General features: G+C 34.1%; 1 non-coding gene across 1 annotated transcript; it reads left to right on the plus strand.

Annotated features, from left to right (window-relative positions):
* The first annotated feature begins 9,433 nt into the window (after positions 1 to 9,433).
* On the plus strand, positions 9,434 to 9,501 carry LOC119624068 (small nucleolar RNA SNORD77). The gene has a single exon (XR_005240157.1). It is a non-coding gene; the product is annotated as a small nucleolar RNA SNORD77 (small nucleolar RNA).
* Positions 9,502 to 10,753: the final 1,252 nt, after the last annotated feature.

Raw genomic sequence — 10,753 nt, forward strand, 5'->3', positions numbered from 1 at the left:
TCACTTTCACAACAGGCTAACAGTGGAGGTTGTCATCACCACTTTATAAAAGAGAAAATTGGGATTTAGAGAGGATAAATACTTTTCTGAGGATTTCATACATAGTAGATTCAGGATTCAAAGCCAGGTTTACCTGATTTCTTGGCTAATTAACTTAAAATTCTATCCTGTTTTCTTGTTGACATAGGTTATTTAGAGCATATAGACTTTTTAATCCCACCTTGAAGTCCCACCTTGAAGTAGTTACCAATTCCATATCATAGAACTGACTCTATACAGGATGTTGGGATGTTTCGAGTAGGCCTGGAGAGATGGGGAAACTAGAAGAGAAATACACTATAAAGTTTGTTTTGTAAATATATACAGAAAAAGATAGATGAAGATATGAACAGGAAAGCATCGATCATATCTACAATATATTATAGAAACCTGATCGTTTGGACCTCCATTATTGTTACTCTCAATATTTGGATAAATGATCTAGCAACCCATAATTAAATAAGTTAGTATTAATATTTCACTACAACTACAATAAGTGCTGGCACTATTATCATTTCTATTACTACTTCTACCATGTTTTGTTATTATTATTATTGTTTTTATTATACTTTAAGTTCTGGGATATATGTGCAGAACATGCAGGTTTGTCACATAGTTATACATGTGCCATTATTTCTACCATGTTTTTAATGCTTACTATGGCTCAGGATTTGTGCAAAATGTCTTAAAGAGTAATATATTATTTGAATCAGTCACTCAGCATGTATTTAACAGCTGGCCTGTGCAAGGCATTGTTAAAATTGCAAAAACTTTACAAAGTAGGTATTGCTGTATTGTTGTAAAATAAGGATCCCTCCTAATATGTGAGAAAAACCAGCTTTAAAGAAGCTTCCTGATTTATGTAATATTGAAGTGCCCAAGCTTTCTTCTAATCTTATTTTGTTAATATATGATTTGCCAGACTTCTGGAATGTGCCGGCAATTTTCTCTAAGATAGTGTAACTGTGCATGACTAATATGAAATATTGACTGAAAGTTCGGGAAGTGGTACCAGAGAGACAATCTTACCTACACTTAACTTTTGAGGGAAGAATTTTATGGTTTGTAAATGGCTGATCAAGGAGTGACATATAATAATGAAAAACCTACAACCTAGGTATAGAAAGCCAAGACGTCAATAAAAATTTATATGGACAAAACCCACAATTTTAAAATCTTAATTTATCCAGAGAATGGGGGACCAAAAGCACTTGCAGAAGAGGACCAGGAATTAACACAGAGGAAAAGATCAAACAGGTACTGATCACTTCTATTTCTAAAATATGTGATTAAAAATCAATAGCATACACATTGAGGAGAACAATAAGCATTTTCATTCCTAATTTTGATAGGATTTTGAATTGGACTCTTGTCTTCCTTCCTTTGTCTAACACTTTAGAAAATGCATTTCATTCAGTGAAATTGCCCCCAATACTAGATTTTATTATTTTGATCTGATTTCTCATAATAGAATATCTGCATATATTTCAAAATGTCTGTTATAACCTTAGCCAATGCATTATAAACTTGATATTTCTGAGCAATGTGGTGATGAAAAACAAGGCAATTTAATGGTCTGATGATTCAGACTTGAAGGAGTTGAGAGTGAACATTGTATGATACAATATTCTTAAACTAAAGACCATAATTAAATTGTCAGTTGTAGATATATTTTCTTTCTCCAGGTATATATCTCAGAAAAAATGTAACTTTGACTTTTATAGGAGATTTTATTGCTCTATATCTATCTGAAAGCATGTAATTCTTTAGCATTACACAGCTCCATTGGAGATAAGGAAGAGCATGCAAGGCAGGAATTTGAGAAAAATAGACATAACCCAATAGGCTTGGTAGTACAATGTGCTTCAATTTGGATCATGAAAAGCATTGTAGAGATTATTGAGTTTAACCTCTACCTCCACCTTTTAAAGTTCTTTTCAATGTTTATAATAGATCTGCAGAAGCAAACTAGAATGATCAGAAAGAAAAAAACTGATAATTTTAACTCCCTTTTTGTTTATTTGTAGTTAGTCAAAATATTAGGGCATATGAAACTGAAAATATACCTTGATAACGTCCCAGTTTTCAAATGTTACTTTTCTTCATGATTAATGATGGTAATCAGAATGATGCTTATTTTCCATATGCTTCTTTAAGCACACTATGTGAAGTTTCTGTTGTTATTAAGCAGAAAGTGCCATAGATATTTCTGTAAGAATATTAATACTGTGATCAAATCAATAACATCTGAGTTGTCCCCACATACTAGATATTTTAAGTAAACATTTATTTATTCAACAAATACTGAGTCTCAGCTATGTAGCATGTGCTGTCTAAATTCTAGATAAATAAGAGAAACTAAATCTCTGTCCTCATGTCCATATATGCTTAAAGGTGTGGAAGGAAATAAGTATAGACTATAGTAGATAGCTATAAATTCTGTAACAGAAAATAAAATAGAATGAGAGGACAGTGAGTGACGGAAGATGTTATTTCAGATCAATTAATGCGGGAAGTTCTTTCTGAGATGCACCTTTTGAGTAGAGGTGTAAAGTAGAGAAGCAAGTCATGTGACTATTTGGGATAAAAGTATTCAGAGAAGAAGGCACAGCAGGTCCAAAGACTCAGAGGTTGAAAAGTGCAAGGGAACCAGAATGGCAGGAGAGGTGTGGACAGGGAGACAGTGGTAGAAAATGAGGTCAGAGAGACAGCCAAGGGTCAACTGATCAAAGGCTTGTGGGTCAGGATCACAAGACACATACCGCTTAAACTGCCTTGGCCTCTTTTGTTTCTTGTTAACTTTTTAGAAAAGCACATTCTAGTTAAATTCAAATCTTTCCCTACTCAAAACCTGAACTGCGTTAACTTAAACTTGTGAGAAAATGGAAATATCACTTTTACTAATCTCACTTTAAATTCATAACAAGTCTCAGGTGAATGGAATGAAGAATTTTGTCGTAGATCTGTAAATATGAGACACATTACAAATCCAGGTAAAGATGTAGAACTAGATAAAATGTAAGGAATGTGGGGTGGGAAATGTGGGCTGAGGGTAAGAATTAGGGATTCATTAATGTACAAATAGTATGTGAAAGAATAAGCATGGGTAGAAAGCAGTCCAAAAACTGAGCCATTGGGGATATCAACATTTACAGTGTGGACAGAAGGAAAGGATGCAGCAAAGGGGGCAAATAAAGAATGATGGGCGAGGTATGAAGAAAATCAGCGGGTCTGGGTATCCCAGAAGTCAAACGAAGACTTTTTCAAACAGAGTGGAGTGATTAACAATGCCAAATGCTGCTGAGGGTTGAGTAAGAAGGGATTAATTATTACGTTCAGCAATGTGAAGGTGTTCAGTGGGGAAAGTCTAATTGGGATAGGTTCAAATAGATATGGGGAGTAAAAAGGTGAAGTTTGCAAATTTGAACAACTTTTTAAAGGAGTGTTATAAAAGTAATCAAAAATAGAGTGGTAGTTAGAATATATGGAATCTAGGGAGGTGTTATTTTTAACAGAAAATATTACAGTGTGATTGTATCAGAATAGTAAAATCCAGTAGAGAGTGAGGGAAAAAACTGATAATGAGAGAAAGGGTGTAATTTCAAAAGTAAATTCTTTGAGTAGGTAAGAGGAGGTGAAATTCTGCACCCAAACTGAGAAGCTGGCAGTAGGTAGGATCTCAAATAAGTTACCTTTACAATTGGAGAGAAAAATAGAATACAAATGAGTACAATGGGAGTGAGTAAGTAGAAAAGATAATAGAAGTTCATGGAAGTTCTGTTTGGATTGCTTCTCTTTTCTCTATGAAATATGTTGATGAAAAGAGTCAAACTCTGTAAAATATTTGAAGAGATTTATTCTGAGCCAAATATGAGTGACCAATGGCCAGTGACACAGTCCCAGGAGATCTGTAAACATGTGCCCAATGTGGTTGGGTTCCAGATTGCTTTCATACATTTTAGGGAGACATAGGATATCAGTTAATACATGTAAGATGTACATTAGTTTGGTCTGGTGATGGGGCACAACTGGAAACAGGGGCTTCCAGATCATAGGTGGAGTCAAAGATTTTCTGATTGGCAATTGGTTGAAAGAGTTATCATCTAAAGAACTGGAATCAGTAGAAAGGAATTTTGGGGTTAAGAAAAGGGCTTGCAGAGACCATGGTTTTACCATACAGATGAAGCCTCCAGGTAACAGGCTTCAGAGCCCTTATCAGACCAAAAGAGGTGCCAGGCTCTTAGTTAATTCTCTCCTGGACCAGGGAAAAGACCTGGAAAGGAATGGGTATTCTCTATATAATATAAATCTTTTTCTCCATAAAATACAGTTTTGCAGAGCCATTTCAAAATATGTCAAAGAAATATATTTTAGGGTAAAATGCTTCAATGTCTTTCAGAGTTTTCTATCTGTCATGCAATGTTCTACTAGAGTCAGCCTGGAATTTGGTATCTTATTGCTACAGAAAGTCTGTTTTCTTCAGTCTTAATATCTCTGTTTTAATGTTTATGCTGATCAGCTGTGCCTGAATTCCAAAGAAAGGAGGATATAATGACGCATATCCTACCCCTGCTTCCATCATGACCTGAACTAGTTTTTTGGTTAATTTTGGAATGCCCTTGACTGAGGGGAGCATCCGTCAGTTGGTTGGAGGGCTTAGAATTTTACTTTTGGTTTACAAATAAGAGAAAAGATGTTAAGTACCTGAGAGAAAGGAGAAAGGAAGGTATGTTGGAGGTTTGAGCAGAAAGAAGGTATGAATAATCATCTGGCATCATGGGAAAATAAATGAAATAAGGAAATGAGCATGTTTGCCAGAGTTGTTTTGACTTATATTCATAACTTTAAAGTCAGAGTGTGAAAGGATTTGGAAGTGTGCATAATTAAGACATGAAATAGGAAGAATGATTCAACCAGATATTTGACAGCTGGTATTTTTTAGAAAAGCAAAATAAACAGTGGTCTACAAGTGTTGATATGGAGTAAGAAGGTAATCTACATCACCTCTAGGATCAGAGGCTTATGTGTTTTAGGAGACAAAATAGTCTACTCATGACAGGGCTGGAGAAGAACAAGTGAGAACATATTTTAAAATTAAGATATAAATATCAGGCTATCACAAATGATGATATCCCACATTAGAACAAATTAAAAAATTGTATATGCATATCAAAATTTTTGCCTCATTAACCTAGAGTACAGGTGTCAAATGATAACAAAGTGTTTAGTTTTATTTTTCATCCTGTCATTCTATCACTGACATTAAGATGGCAGCTTGATTTCCTATAATAGACATTTTTCTATCAAGAGATGAGACAGTGTTTTAATTTACTTGATCTTAAGGTTTTCTTATTGAATTCTTCCTCCCATCTCCTGGAGTGTTGAAATCAATATAATAGAGGTTTATTCAGGTGGCTAAATAGAACTCTCCAGCGATCACCTTTTCTTCACCCTAGGAACACCAAATTGAACAACTCAACTGTCTATGCAAGAAAGCACCTTTGTAAGAATCCCAAAATCTACTGTTTCTTTCATTTTCAATGGTCAATGTAAGCTTCACAAATGTCAGAAACATATAGGGCATGCTCTTTTCTATAGTCTTTGCATCTTCCAAAATGTTTGACTGATAGGAATTGCTATTATTTGCTAAATTAATGAATCAAGTTTGTATTATTCCCTATTACTTCATATTCTTTCTTTAATGAGATTGTAAGGTTCTTAAGGAGATGGATATGCTTTTATAATGTATATATATGTGTAAAATACATTATATATATGTGACTAAATAAATTAATGAGTTCTGGTGTCACTTTCCATGCCAGGTCATAAAAATCTTATCAAAGAGAAGCACTAAGAATATTCCACAATTTTTGCTTGTTTTCCTTTAATCTGATATTACTAGTCACCCCTTCCTTTTAGGCATGACATATTTGTGCATGATGATGATGTTTTAAAAATAACAAACAAATAAAATATTTTATTGATCTGCTCTTTCCTTAAGTCATTACCGTAGTCTCTCTCCCTCTTCACTGACATTTTGAAAGAGCAAACTACATGACTGTCTCTACTATCTTAACTTCATCCTTCAGTGCATAATAACCCACATCAATACTTTCTGTTCTGAAATTGTTTTTGCTGAAAGCACTAATATCTTCTTAATTGCAAATCCAAAGTCCATTCTCAGTGTTATATATGTTTGCTTTCTCATCAGCCTCTGACACAGTAGAGCACTGCCTGTAGACTTCTTTCTTTCTAGACCAGGATTTTTCCTGGACCTCATTCGGCATTAAAAACTTTCAAGCTGTTATTTCATCAAATTCTTCTCTATTTCTTTTAATTTGCTCATGTAATTCTAGGCGGTTTCCTTGATTAAATTAATCCACTTTCTTTTCAACTACCACCTTGCATTCTGAAGATTTATACCTATCACCTCCAGCTCCGTATGTCCAAATATTGCTATTGAATAAGTGCATTAGATACACTACATGAACCGTCAACTTGGCATGTCAGAATGAGAGAGATATCTCTCACCACACAGATATCTATCTTGGCTGCTGGAGAGGGTATATATCTAGTTCCCCTATCTAGAAGCCTTCCCTCTCTCACACCCAACAATCAACGTACTGTCAGGTGATGACAATTTTACCTTAGAGGTATCTATAAATACAGGATTCCTTTTTCCACCTTTACTTCTGTTCTGTTGTCCATATCATCTCTTGCAATAATCTTCTAAATGATCTCCATTCCAGTAATTTCTGCCCACTCCAGTTCATCCTTTATTGTATCACCAGAATTAAAATGCCAAAACCCAAGACAGAGTTGATTGCTTCCCTGAGTTAAACCTCTGTTCATCTCCATTAAATAAGATATGAACTGATTCTGGAACACTAAGCCTTTTAATAGCATGTTTTCAAGCTATTCCTTTAGTCCTGTCTTTTGTTATTCTGGACTGACTTTCCAGTAGAACCCTATACTCCACTTGCATTGAATGTCTATTATATCCCAGACTTAGGCTCTTTTGAGAGTCTGAAATTGTTCATGCTTCCTTCTCCCCAAAGTAAGCATGTTATTTTCCTCATTTATTCATTGGTTGATTCAACACAAATAATATTGAATGACACTATGCAGTTATTATTCCTCGAAATGAATTTATGACATAGAAGGTGGAGGAGGAAGATATTGAACAATCACTGTAATGAATGCAAAATTTAAAACAGAGATAAGTACTTTGAAAGAAAATAATATGACACCATAAGAAAGTCTGTAAAAAGTTTTTGATCAATCCTGGGAGGAGGAGATGGTAGTCAGAAAGGATTAAAATAGGAGAAATAAATGGAAATTAACTAGGTAAGAAATGGAGGAATGGACATTCCTGAAAAAGGGAACAGAGGGAAAACTTGTGTGGATGGAACACAGAGATAAAGTGGGGAAGGTGGCGGGTAATGAAGTTGAACTTGTAGGCACAGGACAGGCATAGATACAGAGTATAGGTATCCAGGTTAAAAATACCGATATTAATCCTAACATCAGTGGATGCCCTCAAAGGGGATTAAGTACAGACGGGTACACATTACATAATTGGATTTGACTGTATTCTAGAGAATAGTTTAGAGAGGGATGAATGAATTAATGCACTGAGAAACAGTAGTGTGCTGTTGCATTGGTCTGGTAGAGAGATAACGGTAACCTGAATGACAGTGGTCAGATTGGAGACGGTGAGAAGTGGAAGATTCCAAAAACGTGTAGGAGGTAAAAATCAAGGAGACTTCCTGATAGATTGGATATGAAAAATGAGGGAGAAGGAGAAAAATTCCTTCTTCCTTGTGTATCAGACTAGTTCTTATCTTTTAAGACTGCTCAGATATCACCTATGCAAGTTAGCATTTTCTAACTATCCCAGTAGCAATAAGAAGGGAGCTCATGTCTTTCAGGTTCCTTTGGCACAATATTCAGATCTCTGCACTTAAAGTAACTTCCCTCCTAAAATAACTGTCTGCTCAATGGAGAATGGGTTTCATGAAAGCAATGACCATGTTTCATTCTTTTTTTTAAATATTCCAATATCTGATATCATACCAGTCATATAATAGATGTTCAATGAAATTGTTTATTGACCGGCAGAATAAATTTAAATGCCATAGATAATTAAAGCCAGCATTCATTAAGAATGCACTATTTTCAATAAAATAAAATTTCAACAGAAAGTTGAGAGCTAATACAGATACACTTTTTTTGTAGACATATCTGTGGAGATAGGTTTGCTCCATTCAAGGAACCATTAAATCTGAATTCTTAGAAAAACTATTTTTGTATCATGTGTACTTTTGAAAATTAAGGAAGAGTCAGTACACTCTATTTAACATTGAAATTGTGAAGAGGCAGAAGGATTCGAAATCATATTAAGAAAAATTTTCACTCACAATTTTTAGTTTTTATTCATTATCTCATATTTTTTCCAGTTCTCTTCTAAGAGCTTTTTTGATAATTGAGCAAATGATATATTAGCAATTATTCTAAAATAAATTAGAACTGTAACAGTATTCATTCCACTAAAAATGAGACATTTAAAAGTATTTCAGGAATGCTTTTTGGAATGCTATTAAAATATAAAAATGAAATAAATGAATGAAAGAATATTTTTAAGAGGCCTAATTTTTCAACAATGCTGCCTACTTCCTACAAGACAGTGCCCTCCTTTCCCAGTCATTCAAATTTTCTCATCCCTCAGTGAATCTCCAGGGGTGCTGCCTCTAACAGTCTTCATGTTCCTTTCCAAAATCAGGGAAGTGCTGGGATGTGTGTTGTTTTATTGAAATGAAAATTTCAGTTACATGTAACATAAGGATGTTTCAGCCAATAACAGACCATGTTTACCACAGCAGGTTCACGAGATTATAATACTGTATTTTTACTGAACCTTTTCTGTGTTTAGATATGTTTTGTTACACAGATACTACTCTATGTTACAATTTTGCCGATGGTATTCAGGACAGTAACATGCTGTACAGGTTTGTAGCCTAGGAGCAATAAGCTATACCGTATAGTCTAGGTGTGTAGTAGGCTATACTATCTAGGTTTGTGTAAGTACACGATGTTGTTCACCCAATGATGAAATCACCTAACAACGCATTTCCAGAATACGTCCTCATTGATAAGCAATACATGACTGTATCCAGATACTGGCTGAAACAAATCAGGAATATGAATAGGAATGAAACATTTATGCAATAACTTTTATGCTTTCAACTATTTGAAATATAAATGCATATGGACAAGGCCAAGATTATATCTGGGGAAAAAGGAAGTTGTTAAGTTAGAGATAATGTTTTTACTTTTCACAAATGGTTTAATTTTTATTATTTTATTTTATTTTATTTTTACAATAAAACAAACAATACTATGATGGTTGCATAGTTCAGCAGATTGAATCATGAAGAAATGTACCATGTGTCTGATGTATCTGGGGTGGTTGCGGTTTGCTGTTAGTAGTTAAGCAGTGTACTACCAATCTACCATTAAAATATTCTTTACTGACAATTTTGTAGTAAAATTATAGAAAAAAAAGAATAGCTGAAAGATAAATAAGGAAACTAAAGTTTAAATAAATTCGTTTTTTAGAGGAAAAAATCACCTATATAAAATTCACTTGTATAAGTGAGAAGACAGAAAGGCAACTGAATATTTCTCAATAAAATGTGATGCCTGTTTGTCATGAACTGTAAGAGCATAAATATGAAAAATCAAAAGGTTGTCTTAAACATCATAGTTTCTTACAGGAATATTTAGAAAAATAAATATTTTGGAATGTATGCTTGTGGAGTTCAATTTTATTTTGTAGTATTGTTTAGACTCAGAGTACATAGTATATAAATTTTGATTTCCAAAATGAGTTGCTATAGTAATATATAAGAATCTTAAAAACAGTCTGTATAAGAGAAATACATTTGAGTTTTCTTTTAAAACATGTAAGCATTTTAATCAACAATGAATAAGAATTCTGTCACTCTGCCTCTTCATCAGCAATGGGTACCACAGTCCCCCATTAAAGTCTTGGGGGATATGTTCCAAGGCCCCCAGTGGATGCCTGCAGCCTCAGATAGTATTGAACCCTTTTTATGCTTTTTCCTATACATACATACCTATGATAAAGTTTAATTTATAAATTTGGCACAGTAAGAGATTATAACAGTAATACTAAAACAATTATATCAATATACTATAATTGAAGTTATGTGACTGCTGTCTCTCAAAATATCTTATTGTACTGTAGATCTTAGCAAATTCAGCACACAATATTTTTCCTTTCTTATTAAGCCAAGTACTTAATGCTTTCATTTCAACAAAGCACATTATGGCTTCTCTTTGGCGTATCTGAATTGCCAGTATCACTACTTTTGTGCCTTGGGGCCATTATTGAGTCAAATAAGGTTACTTGATCACATAAGCACTGTGATACTGTGACAGTCAATCTGAAAATCAAGATGGCAACTAAGTGACTAACAGGCAGATGGTGTATCCAGTGTGGATACAGTGGACAAAAGGATGATTAAGGTCACAGGAGGGCAGGTGCGAAATTTTATCATGCTACTCAGAATGGGATGCAATTTAAAACTTATAAATAGTTTATTTCGAGAATTTTTACCTTTAATATTTTCTGATCTCTGAAACAGTGAAAAGTGAAACCGTGGATAAGGAGAAACTACTGTATTGTCAA

This window comes from Chlorocebus sabaeus, chromosome 7 (assembly GCF_047675955.1).
Source record: "Chlorocebus sabaeus isolate Y175 chromosome 7, mChlSab1.0.hap1, whole genome shotgun sequence".
In the NCBI taxonomy this organism is placed as follows: Eukaryota; Metazoa; Chordata; class Mammalia; order Primates; family Cercopithecidae; genus Chlorocebus; species Chlorocebus sabaeus.